The sequence below is a fragment of the Podarcis filfolensis genome (assembly GCF_964270895.1).
Source record: "Podarcis filfolensis genome assembly, chromosome: 13".
Classification (NCBI taxonomy): Eukaryota; Metazoa; Chordata; class Lepidosauria; order Squamata; family Lacertidae; genus Podarcis; species Podarcis filfolensis.
Window position 1 is genome coordinate 10563081 of NC_139615.1, and position 15054 is coordinate 10578134.

Below are 15054 nucleotides of genomic sequence, written 5' to 3' on the forward strand. Positions count from 1 at the left end.
GGGGGACTTTTATCCATTTCTGCAGTCATACAATCAACCAGTTGCTGGACTGGGTTCCACAGTGTCACAAAAACAAGTCACAAAAACGAAGTAACAAGTCATAGTCACAAAAACAAAGTCACAAGCCACAGTCACAAGTCAGTCCCGTAAAACGAAGAACAAGTCACAGTCAAAAATAATGAATAAGACACACAAACAAAACCGCAACAAAACCGCAAAAACAAAAGCTCCAAGTATCACACCTCTGTGTTGCGCGGGTGCTCGGGACTCAACAGCCGACAGACTCAACAGAAAGCCTCAGATTAGCAGCGGGGGACACAATTTACAAATGGAACACACTCAACAGGAAGCGGAACATGTTCTGCTTCCAAGGCAAAGTTCACAAACTGGAACACCTACTTCCGGGTTTGCAGCGTTCTTATTCCAAGCTGTTCATAAACTAAGCTGTTCTTAAACCAAGGTACCACTGTACAGGAAAGGGCAACCAATATCACCAGTGGCCTGAGACACCTTTCCTACGACAAGAGGCTAAAAGGGGAATTGGGGTGTTGAACTAGCAGGCCTCCAATGTGGCCAACATTGGCTTTCCCCAACCAGGTGTTTTCCAGATGCTGTCTGACTCCCATCACCCCCAGTCAGTATGGTCTGAGATGATGGTTATCACAGTCCAAAAACATCTCAAGGTACCAGGTTGGGGTACCTTACACCATTCTAAAATGAGTGTTGTGGAATTACTGGTTGCCGAACATGGCCCCAGGTCCAAATCTCTGCTTTTGGATACCTTCAAGCGTAGCTGGAGGAACAAAAGGACTGAAACGCAGGCGTTGTTTTGCAGCCCCATCGCTTGCGATTGTTCATTCAGACTTCTCAAGAGCCTTTAATTGGGCTCCGCAGCGACTCTCTGGGTCTCGGAGGGCCACGCAGGTGCAGGTGCTAAAAGCAGCTCCTATTTTCATATCAGTGGGAGTTGCCGTTTCCCCCTTGAGTTGAGACAGAGAGAGCGCTTGGCGGAAAGCGAGAGGTTGTGGAGGTGGGGAGGGAATAAAGCTTTTATTTTGTCTTAACACATTTGCTGGTGTATGTAAAGCCACACCCATTGTACTCTCAGCACTATCATCCAATGATTATGCATCGTCTCTGCCCAGAATTCAATCTTTCTCCCCATCACTCATAAAGATGTACCAGTGGAGGAGATGACCCCCTTTTCTAGCCAGGTAGCAGAGGTGTTAAAGCAGGGAGCTAGCAACCTACACAGCCTTACAGCTGTTATCACACAGGTGGAAAGAGAGTTTTGCATGCAGAAGGTCCCATGATCAATCCTCAACATCTCCAGGATGGACAGGGAAGACCCCCTTCACCTGGCTGAAGTTCTGGAGAACATCTATCCATCGCTGTAAGCAACACGGAGCTACACAGACCATTTGCCCAACTCCATAGAAGGTAGAGCATCAGTCTTGCACAAGACTGGCCCTGGCATCAGTCCCTGGCATCTCCACTACCAGTGAAGGAAATACTCAACTAGCAAGACCAAGGGTTGGACTTGGTAGTTTCCTCTGTTCCTAGAAAAGGGGTCCCCAGCCAAATTTGTGGCTTGGCTTCTATGACTGCCACCACCCCACTCCAAAATTACCAAGGGAATGCAGCCCTCGACAGAGAAGATTTCCCCACCCTGGTGTTAAAGCATGTTGAGGAACATAGTCTGAAAGCTGCAGACGGCACCATAGGGCAGCCCAACATTTGATGGGAGTGGCCCAACTCAGTTTCGAAACCAAGATTTGACTGTCATAGAGGGGACTTTGAGATGTTGCTTTTCGCTACAACAGGGATGGGGAGCCTGTGGCCCTCCAGATGTTGCTGGACTCCAGCTCCCATCAGCCCCAGTCAAGCATGTTGGGATTGGCAATTCAGCAGCAATCTGGTTAGCATGACTTTCTGGTTAGTGGGGAACAGTAGTCCACTGCAGCCAAACCATGGTTTCCACTTCACTCGCCAAACCATGGTTTTTCATCCACGAGGTAGGGTTATCTGTCACCAACACTTTCTGAATGGGGCTCTAGATGATTTAGAAATTGTGACCACAGGAAGTACGATGCAGTGTCTGACTTAACAGCACCACCTCTCAAAGCTGATACTTAAACTTCTTTTTTTGCCCCTCGGCAAATGTCATTTGGCGACAGCTCTACCACCCACATCTATTCCCACTAAATCAGGTGAGTGCCTCTTCTCATCCCCTGCAAAGATGTGACATCTAAACTAATGTTTTCATTGTGTACAGTGGTACCTCGGGTTAAGTACTTAATTCATTCCGGAGGTCTGTTCTTAACATGAAACTGTTCTTAACCTGAAGCACCACTTTAACTAATGGGGCCTCCTGCCGCCGCCGCCACACCACTGGAGCCCGATTTCTGTTCTTATCCTGAAACAAAGCTCTTAAACTGAGGTACTATTTCTGGGTTAGCGGAGTCTGTAACCTGAAGCGTCTGTAACCTGAAGCGTATGTAACCCGAGGTACCACTGTATTGTGCACTGTTAAGGGGTGTGCGGAAAGAGAATTCACCCGATGTTTCTGCACATTGCAAGAAAGGTTCAGATGTTCTGTGGCTGCAGCAAGCGTAAGCAATTGACCCTGCAGACTGATCAGGAGGCCAAAAGGAACCAAAACCATCTTAAAAAACTAATCGCTACACCCTAGTCAGCAGGAGATGGAAGCCAGGAATTGAGATGGGGTTGGACTAGTTAGCTACTGGGGCAAACAAATAAGCAGCAGAAATGACAGCTTTCACTGTGTGCTATAAAAACTGTATTGGATTTTGAATGCAATGTTCAAGGAGCTGGGCCACACAAATGGTAAGCCTGTGACCTAGTCGGCACAGCCAGCCTTGACAGCAGGGATGTGCAGCATGGATTGGCAGTGACTAGGAGGCCAGATGACCACATATTGCCAAGCTATTCCAGGAGAACACTATAGATTTACTCAGAAGCTTGCCCAGGCTTCCCTAATGGCCCAAGAAACATTCCTGGAAAAAGAACTCCTCCACTATGAGCTACCTTCCACTCAGTGTTAGAAAGTCAAATATATAAGCTAGATTTAGAAAAATAAGGATAGGCACTAAGCAGGAGAATCTTCCACAATTGTGGTGCCACCACGGAGCAGACTCTACCAACTCATGAGAACATAAGGAGAGCCTATTGGATCAGGTCAATGGCCCACCTAGTCCAGCATCCTGTTCTCACAGTGGCCAACAAGGTGACTGTAGGAAAGCCACAAGCAGGATTTGAGTCCATGACCACCCTCTCCTCCTATGTTTTCCAGCCACTGGTACTCAGAAGCATTGCTGCCTCCAACTGTGGAGGCAGAGAATAGCTCTCATGGCTAGAGGGGGCCACTGCTATTGTCTTATCCTCCATGAATTCGTCTAATCCTCTTTAAAAGACATCTAGGTTGGTGCCCATCACTGCTTCCTGTCGGAGGGAGTTTCATAGTTTAGCTTTGCTCTGCCTTCATTATACACTTTTAGGCGCCAGGCAAAAACATTCCTTTTTAACCAGGCCTTTGGTTGATCTGATTGACATCTTAAAAGGTAAAGGTAAAGGGACCCCTGACTGTTAAGTCCAGTTGCGGATGACTCTGGGGTTGCGGCGCTCATCTCGCTTTACTGGCCGAGGGAGCTGGTGTTTGTCCGCAGACAGTTTTTCTGGGTCATGTGGCCAGCATGACTAAGCCTCTTTTGACGAACCAGAGCTGTGCATGGAAACGCCATTTACCTTCCCGCCAGAGCGGGGCCTATTTATCTACTTGCACTTTAACATGCTTTCTGCAAGGTTGGCAGGAGCAGGGACCGAGCAACGGGAGCTCACCCCATTGCAGGAATTTGAACCGCCAACCTTCTGATCGGCAAGCCCTAGGCTCTGTGGTTTAACCCAAAACGCCACCCGTGTCCCTGTGATTGACATCTTATGCCCATTTAAAATGTGGCTCTTTTGAGGGGGGGTACTGTTATTGGGTTGTTGTTTTTATTTTGATTATATATATTGATCTTTTCTGTGCACTGCCCTGAGACCTCCAGGTATTGGGCAGTATATAAATTCAATAAAATAATAATAATTTTTTAAAAATCACCATCTCTTTTGTCTATCCTGAATCTTCCAACGTTCAGCTTTGTCGTATGTCGACAAATTCTAGCGTCATGAGAGGGGGAGAAAAACTTTTTCCTATCAATGTTTTCCATGCCATGCATAATTTTATAAACTTCTGCCATGTCACCTTTTAACTCTCCTTTTCTCTGAACTAAAAAAAAGTCCCTGACGCTGCCACCTTTCCTTTGATCATTTCAGTTGCCCCTTTTCTAATGCTACCATATCCTTTTTGGGGTGAGTAAACTCATCTCCTCCTCATGACATACGCGTGGGCCAGCCACTGTGCAAACCAACTCCCCACCCCCACCCCATGCCTTGCAGATGTTATGGGATTGCAAGTCCTACAGTCCCAGCCATCATAGCTAGTGGTCAGGGATGATGGGGAGTTGCGCCCTAAAATGTTGGGGAGGGCACCAGCTTGGCAAAGGCTCCTGTGAGCAACAGCAGAACAAGCAGATGCACATCTTGTGTGGAGCAGGCAAAGCATATTAGGATAAGACAGGTATTTGGATGCAGTGGCCTAGAAGCCCGCATTTCCCCCCAAAACACTCCTCAGCACTCAAGCACAAAAATCAGCAGAACGCCTAGCCACAATGGACTGAAAGAGATGCCAGCAGTTAGCTGGCAGGTGTCAATGCTGCCAGAAGAACCCATTTATCCAAAGCCTCAGAACAATTCTCTGCACACTAGCCTATGGGCACAGGCCAGTTCAGGCTGTAGAAACACCATATGCCTCTATATCACTCTTTCCAAAAAAAAGAGGCTGATTTACTCCACACATTAACTTCAGCAGTAAAATACTTCACTTTGGTACTGTTTGCTCAGCTGTCTTGCTAAGGATTCCAGTCTGGCTATTCCCTCTTTTTTTTGACCTCATGCCAAGGGGGGTGGGGGTGGGGAGTCAACAGCCATTCCACCTTCAGACAGTTATTTTCTTACATTTTTATCCCACTTGTTTTCCATCATGGAACCCAAAGTGATGTAAATCTCTCTTCCAGGCACTGACCAGGCCTAGACCTGCTTAGCATCAACAAAGCGGTGGCTTCAACTGTCTTGCGTATGCATGGCTCTCCCTGGAGGGGCCTGAATCCCAGTTTGCATCAAACAGCAGACTCCAAGTTCCTAGTCCATAGGGATGTACTATTTCAAGCTTGAAACGGAGGGGAAATTCAAGGCAGAGTGGTGGAGATTTATCAGAATTTTGACTTTAGAGCAGGCCTCATGCTCCACAACTAGCAGAAAGTATTTGTTATGCAATAGAGCTTTCGAATCCCCGAACAGCATACAGAAATATATAGCTCTGAAAGTGGAGGGAACATCTTTGGGAAAGGGTACCCAATCCATTGCAACCAAGTAACACTCTAAATATGGGAGCCATTGGGGACTAGGGAGAAACAACAGTCTAAAGCCACTACTTATAACCGGTTCAGCTCTCCCATAATTGTGTACTTCAAATTCTCCAGTTGGGCTACAACTCCCATCAATGTTCATTGATGGGAGTTGTACTGCAAAACATCTGGAGAGCACCAGGTTGAGGAAGGCTGGCCTAAGACTGCCAGCAAGGAGGTTTCCCCCCAGCTCATCTAGCTCCCCTGGTTCCTACCCCCAGAGAGAGGCACCCTCGCTTTATAAGGCACTCAGAATTCCCATCAACAAATTTCAAGGACACTGTCACAATCTCACCTAACCTTATTAGCAAACAAAAATGAGTGGCAGGCTACTTCAGCATCTTTGAGGAGGTAACAAGGTAACAAGTCCATGTTGGGATGGCACATCCAGCAGCTGCCACAGCAAATATAATATTGCCTAAGAACAGGCATCTCCTCCCCACCCACCCACGATCCCCAAGAGGACACTTTGCAAGAGTTGCCCATGGATACGTACCCAAGAGAAGCTTTCTGAAGTAGACACAAGGTCCCTCCAGTTCAGCATCCTGCCCTCAAGGCGGCCAACCAGATGCCTATGGGTCTCCCATGAGCAGGACAGGAGCACTATAGGCCTTCTCCTGCAGTTGCTCCCCAGCAACTGGTATTCAGGATCTGGCTGCCTCATGGTCCTGGAGGCTGTATGACTAGTAACCACTGACTGCCTTTTCCTCTGTGAATCTATCCAATTCCCTTTTAAAGCATTCAACTCGGTGGCCATCACAGCCTTATGCGGAAGCAAATTTCACGGTTTAACTGCGCACTGCATGAAGTGGTACTTTCTTCTTGTCTGCCCCGAATCTTCCAACATTCAGCTTCAATGTGGGTCCCTGAGTTCCGGAATAATGAGAGAAAAGTCTCCCCACCTGCTTCCTCCTAGATCAGGGGTCAGCAACCTAAGGCCCATGGGCCACAAGCAGCCCACGGGGGTCATTTAACTAGCCCATGGACCACCCACTCCGCGAGTCCCCGCGTGCTACACTAAACCAGCGCAGCATGGGGACTCGCTTCCGCGGTGCCGGAAATCGCATCTGCACATGCACAGACACCAGAAATCACGGCACGCGCTCTCACGGGTGCACACAATCCGGCCCCCTGAGGGATCTCCACTGGAGTGAACCAGCCCAGGTGAGATAAACATTGCTGCCCCCTGTCCTAGACTATGCCTAATTTCACACACCTCTATCATGCTTCCCTTACCCACCTTTCTCCTAAACTAGAAATCCCCAAATGTTGTGTGACCTTTCTTCCATGGGGGAAGAGGCTCCAACCTGTAGATCATTTTTGGTTCCTCTTTGCTGAAAATTCCTCTCTAGCTCCTTCTAAATGAACGGTGACCACATCGCATGCAGAATTCAAAATGCAGGCTCACCACAGATTTGTAGAGTGGAATAGGGAATGTGCGTTTTCCAGAGCTGCTGCACATTGGGTTGACATTTTCATCAAGCTACTCAACACTGACACACCCTCAAGATTCCCCCTCCATGGCAGTCACTGCAAGCTCAGACCCTACTTGTGGATATACTGGGTTGCTTATATAGAGCTAGGGGAACACCAGATACCACAAATCAAGAGGATCTATACTTTAATCCAGGTAGCATTTCCCAAGCTGATAATTTTAAAAAAAAATCCCACGTCCACAGTTCCTTCTTCCCATGATATTCAGGGCTCTGAATATCCACCCCATACATTCAAATCACTCTTATGCCACGTTAACAGCCATGAAGGATCACAGCAACTGTAATTTAACAAACTACAGCTCCCATAACCCCCCTGTTAAATTGGTACACTTTAAATGTGTAGCATGGCTGGGACCATCTCTCTGCAATTTAAGTGAAGGTGAAGAACCATTTGGCCTTTCTTCTCCCAAGAGAGCATCTCTCCCTGGCTTGTTTTTCCACCACTGGATCTCAGGGGAGGATTCTGCAAGCTCCAGCCACCGATTAGACTAGGCTGGAGAAGCTGCTCCAATTCTAGCATCTCCCACAAGTGGTTTCCACCTCTGCAGCTACCCTCCATCCCAGAGGCCTAGGTGGAGCGGAGGGAGAGCAGGAGGTGTGGCAGAACACACTAGAAGACTTATCACTTGACTACCAAAAAAACCCCAGAAACCCTGACACACTATCATGGCCATCTTTGAATCACTTTTAGGGATCCGTGATCTCCACCAAGCTCTGCATATCAGAGCAAAAAGACCTGCTTCTGTTTCACAATAACTCCCATATGCCAGCCCCAGCACATCTCAAATGGTACAGAAGTTACAGTTGTTCCTGGACCAAGAGTCTGACCGAAGTGGTACAGGAACTGGTGACTTCAAGACTGGACTACTGCAATGTGGGGCTTCCCTTGAGCTGGACCCAGAAGCTGCAGCTAGTGCAGAATGCTGCAGCGTGGTAGTTGAGAGGAGCGAGAGCCTGTCTGCATAGAAGAAGGAGGAGGAAGAGGAGGAGGAGTTTGGATTTGATATCCCGCTTTATCACAACCCTAAGGAGTCTCAATGCGGGAGGCAGTGGAAGACAGGAGTGCCTGGCGTGCTCTGGTCCATGGGGTCACGAAGAGTTGGACAAGACTAAATGACAAAAAGGAGTCTCAAAGCGGCTAACAATCTCTTTTCCCTTCCTCCCCCACAAGAAACACTCTTTGAGGTGAGTGATGCTGAGAGACTTCAGAGAAGTGTGACTAGCCCAAGGTCACCCGGCAGCTGCATGTGGAGGAGCGGGGATGCGAATCCGGTTCACCAGATTACGAGTCTACTGCTCTTAACCACTATACCACACCACAGCCTTTAATAGGTAAAGCCCTTAATAGCTTGGGACTTTACTTGCAGGATTGCCATGTCCGAAATATAACCACTTTTCTGCTTCGATCTGCAAAACTGGAACTGTTATGGGTGCTGCATAATACTTGGTTGTGCATTTGTAAGAAATTTATCTTTAAGTGTAGCAGCACATACACTTTGGAACTCCCTGCCAATTGACATCAGGCCAATACCTTCCCTGTGCTCTTTCTGGCACCTGCTTAAACATTTTTGTTTAGGCATGCCTGTCCAGACATTAAGTTACATGTGCTTTATCTCTTTTCAGCTACTGTTGATGTTAACTATCTTCCGAATGCTCTTCAGTAAAGTTTTTAACTATTTATTGAAAATTGTTGTATTTTATTTACTATTTTTGTAAACCATTTCAACTTTTTTAAAAAATCAAGGAGTGTATAAATCTTCTTAAATTCATAACATATAGATATAAGTTAATGGGAATGAATACTTAAGATCACCCTCACTCAAGAGGCACCTCATCCTGTACCTTTGAGAAGTGCATGTCGAAACCAGTGCTGCACATTTCGGAACTCAAGCTTGTCTTAATAGTCTGTGTGTCTCCAGCATTTTGCAAGTCCCTCCACACTCAGGTGAATTTCCATGTCCCACCAAGGTTTTTATTTCCACGCACACTAGTTTTTGCCCCATAGAGATAGACGATAGCTGCATATGAAATCGGGGTAAGAATTATAGCAATCCATACAGCCAATCGTGACCTGAATTGGTTACAAACTACAGTAATGAACACTAAGAGTAGGCCAAAGCCATCCTCGGAGTAACTGCAGAACTGTTAAGGCAAGAGGCATCAAATTTAGTAGTTATCGTAACAGTCAAAGGGAGAGAGTTTGGCTTGGCACTATTCTCCTCCATGCATTCTCCAAGACTGTTTATTCCCCCATTCTTCTAGTCCTCTTGATGGGAGCAGATAAAGTCTGTGATCGCAATAGCAAAGAGGGATGGGGAACCTCAAGCCCAGGGGCTGAATGCAGTTCTCCAGGCTTTCATCAGGCCTCTAGTACAAGCCACACCCACTCACCATCCATGCTCTGCGCCTTCCTTGTGCACTTCTGCCTGGCTTGATGAGTCCTCGAATTGTGACAGTGCTTCTCACTTGCCTAGATGGATGCATGCAAATGCAGAAACCTCTGGCTTTAGTGTAGCTTGAACGTAGCCCATTGCATGCCAATGTATGGTAAAAGATGAAGAAATGGGCCTCCAGGTGCATGTTAGGGTTAAAAATGGGTGCTGGGCTTAAGGCTGAAGATACCTGCATTATGCTGAAGGATAAGGCCACAAAAAAGCTTATTCATCCTCTTAGTGAAGTCCCCACATTCCAACTGAACAGTCAGCATCTTATTCCCCATTTTATCTATTCTTGTTTCAAAGCTAATCTCTCACAACAGCCTTCAAGGAACACACCACCACCTTAGGGCCCCTTGCCACTATTTTAACAGCCATATCTGAAATGCCCTATCATACCTCTCTACTGCCACAATCCATTTCCCACAGCTTAAAAAAACCACCCTATTTTATGCAGAGTCAACCTAAGCCTACATTATCTTCCTTTCTTGCCAACGGTGCCTTGAACCCCCCACCATTAATTACCTGCTATCTCACACATGCACATGCTTCTCTCAGCATCCCACTGTACCCCTGTATCTGCTGTTATCGCTCTCGGGTGAAGAACCCCCTCACGCAAGGAAAGATACCCAAATATCGCTGCCTATCCTCTTTCCATCACCCAATCTCCACTTACCTGCAGCAGTTTCCCCATATCAGACCTAACTTTTGGGAAACCCCCAATTCCCCCCACTCACCTTTCACCAGGGGCATCTGTAGAAATGTTATGGGTGCAGGGGGCCAAAGCAAAACATTGAAAGTGGGGCAGGGTAGTTTCTCACACACACAAAAATGAGGAGAATCATGCTTTTACGTTTTGCCTCATACCCCAAGGGTCAACAAATGCTGGAAACTTCCAATATTTTTTTAAAAACTGAAGAATCCTGGGAATTACAGCTCATCCACAACAAACTGCCCTCCCCTTCGCTGCAGCTAGCCATGCCAACACCTCTGTGCATCCCAATCTCCTTTCAGCCCTCGCTGCTTAAGAAACCCCCATAATTTCTCAGTAGGGCTTTCTAATCTAACTAACCTCCCCATTGGTGTTGGACCCCCTTTCCAACACCACAGCCCCCTCTCCTTTCCCTTTAAACCCCTTTACACCACAGTCACCCTATACTATCCTCTATATCCCTTCAACCCCACCTGCTCGACAGGCCCGCGCTCTCCCCCACCCCATTTTAACGCCCTTCAAACCCCTCCGAACCTCCCTGCTGGGCATCGCTACATGGACCCCCCACCCACCCCACATCCCTTTAGTCCCCTCTCTGGTGGAGACACCCAAAGCAGAGGCCCCCGCTTTCCTTTCACAGCCAGCGCCACGCCATCACTGGCTCCCTACACCTTTTCGAGGCACCCCACCGCCTGCCCACCCCACATCCCTTCAAGCCTCTCTACTGCTCATCCCTATATCAGACCCCCAGATATCATCCCCACCACACCTCTGCAATTTCCCTTCCACCTGCTCTTGCAGAAGACCACATATAACGAGCATCCCCATCTCTATTATTATTTTTTTTGCAAGGGAGCCCCCCCCCAGACTCACCCCCACCCCAAAATCCCTGGCTGCCCTGCGTGCTCCCTGCAGCCTCGCACTGCATCCCTCGGCCTCTCTGCGGCCAGGCCCCGGCGGAGGGACCAGGCTCTTCCCCCGCGCCGCCTCACCTGCGCTGCTGCTGCTGCTGTGGCGGCGAGTCCCGCTGCTGGAGGCTCAGCGTGGCGGTGGCTGCGGCGGCCGCCGCCGAGAGGAAGAGGAGGAGGGGATGGAGAAGGAGAAGAAGCCGCGAGGGGGAGGCGGGTGGTGGAGGCTGCTCCGACTCCTCCACCGCCGGCGCCGCTGCTGCTGCTCTTGCCGCAGCCTCCGCCCCCTGCCGCTTCCCGGCGCCGACTGACAAGGAGCGCGGCTCGGACACGCCTCCCCGTCCCCGCCCTCCGAGCCTCCTTAAATAGTGCACCGCCTCCTCTCCCCGCCCACTTCGTCGCCGGGGCCAATCCGCGGTCACGGCGGCGCGAGGACCGCCCACCCCTGCCCGCGGCTCGGGCCCCAGCGCGCAGGCGCGAGCGAGCCTCGAGTTGAATGTAGGCATGCGCCAGGTACAGAGAGGGCGCGCGCTCCCGGCTCTTCTTCGGGCGCCCTCCCCTCTCTTCCCCCCTCCCAACGCCTAGAGATACGGAGGAAAGTTGGCGCGCAGGCTTGACTTCCGGCGTTTTGCGGTTCCGAAGGTAGCCATATGCGGGGCAGGAAGCACGTGGCGGGCCGCTAGAGAGGTTGCTATGTGCGGGGACAGCTGATAACGAGCCTAAAAAGTTTCTGAGAGGAGGCGTCACGGGGTCTATTTTGAAGCTTTTGAAAGTCTGTGGGGGAAGCCGCTCTAGCCCTAACGGTTGGCTCTGCCATGGTAGCACAGCGTGCTCAATTGGGAACCAGAAGTGGCGAGAGGTAGCTATTGGGAACTTGACACACATGCTATTGCGTCACTGTGCCTTCTGTGTAGTGTTGGGCGCTTTGAACACAATTTTCTTTAGTGCACAAATTTAAGGGGCCGGCCCTACCATTAGATGGAGTGAAGTGGTTGCTTCGGGCAGCTGGTTTTGGGTGTTAGGAAATGACAGCAAACCGCTAGCCATTTAATCTATTAATATTATTGGCATTATTTTCCAAAAAAACGTGGTCGGCCTTCAGCACCAACTCCTGCATTCTCCCTGATATTTAGGATCAAATATTAACTGCATCTTATTATTAACCCTGCCAGATGGTGCAAGGCACTGAATTACTGTGTTCGCTCTTTTGCACAAATGTTGTGTGTGTGCGTGATAATTTCATCTCTTTACCTGGCCGTGTTCAATTTTTCATTCTTTGAAGTGGTGGAATATTTCATTAGTTCTGTTATATGTTTAAGAAAGAAAGGAATCCAGGATATGTCTGGAGAGTTTCTCTTTTCATTCCTCTCCTGCCCTCTGAATGCAAAAAGACAGAACCATTCCCCCCCCCCCCCCCGGAGGACAATATATTACCAAGTTATCTGAAGGTCTGTTTGCACTCATACAAACCTACTGGATCCCTAAGATCACCACCACCTGTTTTCTGGCCTGTCATTTGTTAAGATCAGATTGGCAGGACCTTTGGGTGATGGCACCACAACTGTATGTTTCCGTCTTGGGCAAAATCTGCGCCCCATCTCTTCCCATTGTCATACAAATTTTAAAATCCTTGTTACTTCCTCAGACATGTTAAAATTGATTTTATTCTTTTCGTAGGCTCTCAGATGAGATATTTGCTGCAATGCATTTTTAAAAGTGTTTCATATTGCACAATATAAAATTGTTTTCGTTTACCCTGAGACATGCCTTGGGAGTGGGATACTATGTTAACTAAAATGAGTATTTTGTGCTGTACGCAGAACTAAGCCCCACTAGGTACGATTTTCACACTGACCAGCCAGCTGCCCTGAGGAAGCTCATAAACAAGACACAATGATAAGAGCTGCTGCTTTGTTCCTCCCATCAGGAAATCATAGCTATGCTGTTTGTAAGTACAGAGGCTTCTTGCTCTAATCATAGCCAACTGGTCCTTAAAATGAAAGCCTATTATGGTGGCAGCCATAATCAAATCCTATAGCAGTGAGTTTCACAGAAACTGCATTCAGTGGCAGGGGTCATTCTTTGACGTAATCATGAGAAAGGTAATGCTCAGATGTTGGAGAGGGTGATACATTCAGCCTAATGATGGCCTCCTATCATCCGTATCACTCCTGCCACAATCTTGCAGCATTGCTTGTGCTCCAGAAAAATTTCTAGTGATTCATATTTTTTAATGGAACACAGTGACACCTAGAGGCTGTAACACAACCCTGCAGCCAGGGGAAAATCAGCAGCTGAATTAGAGGGAGCAGCCACCAAGCTGAGGGGGAAATCTGGAGAAATCTCTAAAATCTGTTTGTTTGTTTTCAAATAAAGGGGTGGCCACAGCTCAGACGTAATGCAAACAAGTCATGTGATGTGTTGGTGGCCTCACTGAGCAGGTGGGAAACTAGGGAATGAGGAAATGCAATGATTAAGTTTCTTAGGAAGATGACAATGCTGGAGATTAAGAAAAGGAAGAGGAGAAAACCCTGAGGGTTTTCCTCAAGGAAAAGTGTTAATGTAAATGAGGACAGTCTGACAGAAGGCACTCTTCCCTGGCAAATATAACCTCAGCTCTTTAGGCTGGCCCCAAAAAAGACTGTTACAAGTTTGTTTGTTTTTATTTGATTCAATTTACGAATTACCTTTCTGTAAAATATCTCCAAAGCGATTTCACAGTAAAAACAACAAAACTGATCCCCCCCCCCCACAAATTGTGCTTGTTTTTTTTAAAAAAATCCATATAGGAACACAATTAAAAACAATTTCAAATTCAGAACAGATACAGACACATTTTGTTTTGTTTATTGGTTTTATTATATTTGTTCGTTGCTTTTTCTCGCACAAGGCAACTCAAAGCTACTTACAGTGGGATCTCAGTTTTCAAACGTAATCAGTTCCGGAAGACCGTTTGAGTTCTGACACATTCGAAAACCGAAAACTCAATGTGGAAGCCTCAGTATGGAAACCACGTGGCATGTTTGACTACCGAGGTGTGTTTGAAAACTGAAGCATTTACTTCTGGGTTTATGGCGTTTGAAAACCGAAATATTTGTCAATGAAGATGTTCGAAAACTGAGGTAACACTGTACAAACAAACAACAAAACAACATACAAACAAAAAACACTACATAGATACATTAAAACCAAGGGGAAAATGTATTAAAAACATCCCACTGACACTAAAAGGCCACAGGCGGTTAGAGGCCAAGGGCCTGATTATAGGGGGAAATGTCTGCCTGGTGCCTAAAGAAAATGCCACCCTCCAGAATGCTCACAAAGAAGATTGCAGAGTCCAGGTTGTCTCATATGGACAGATGTGGTCTATGAGGCCTGAGAAATGCTCAGAATGTTCACATTAAGACGCAAACCAAATTCATTTCTTCCCTCTGCTTAGTTGGAGATGTCAGGATTGGAACCTGGGACCTCCTGTAATCAAAGCATAACACTCTGCCACTGAACTCCCAGAGGTGCTAGGAGCTACTACAGGTTCAGCCACGTGGATGAATATCCCAGGATCTCTGGGAACGAAGCCAAGCGCCTTTCTTGGAACCAACTTGCAAGATGTTGACCAACCCAATCCTACTCAGAGTAGGCCCATTGATGAACCTAGCCTACCTTAGATTCATTAATTTGAATGGGTCTCATTAAGTAGTGGGTGGACATAGCAGACAACACAGAGATTTCTCCAAGTAGTTCTTTATAAGTAAGCTGGAACTGAACTGAACTGCAAACAGCTCAGCAGTCCTGCTTTTATAGGCAGCTGGCTGTCAACATTGTAACAACAACTAAATTAACTGACGTGGACCTGAGTGAAAACTACTGTACTGTGGTACCTCGGGTTACATACGCTTTGGGTTACAGACTCTGCTAACCCAGAAATAGTACCTCGGGTTAAGAACTTTGCTTCAGGATGAGAACAGAAATCGTGCAGCG

The 15054-nt window shown here is 47.5% G+C and overlaps 1 protein-coding gene across 2 annotated transcripts in view; it reads right to left on the bottom strand.

The window, feature by feature from the left end:
- Nucleotides 1-11453, bottom strand: part of LOC310747064 (vigilin-like) — a 62185-nt gene extending 50732 nt beyond the window's left edge. Inside the window, exon 1 of one of the 2 annotated variants that reach the window (XM_083581354.1) lies at nt 11161-11453. The gene's annotated coding sequence lies outside the window, so the exon portion shown is untranslated. Of the gene's footprint in view, nt 1-9412; nt 9436-11160 lie in introns of those variants that run through there. The other variant, XM_083581355.1, reaches the window with a different exon arrangement.
- Between the last annotated feature and the right edge of the window lie 3601 nt (nt 11454-15054).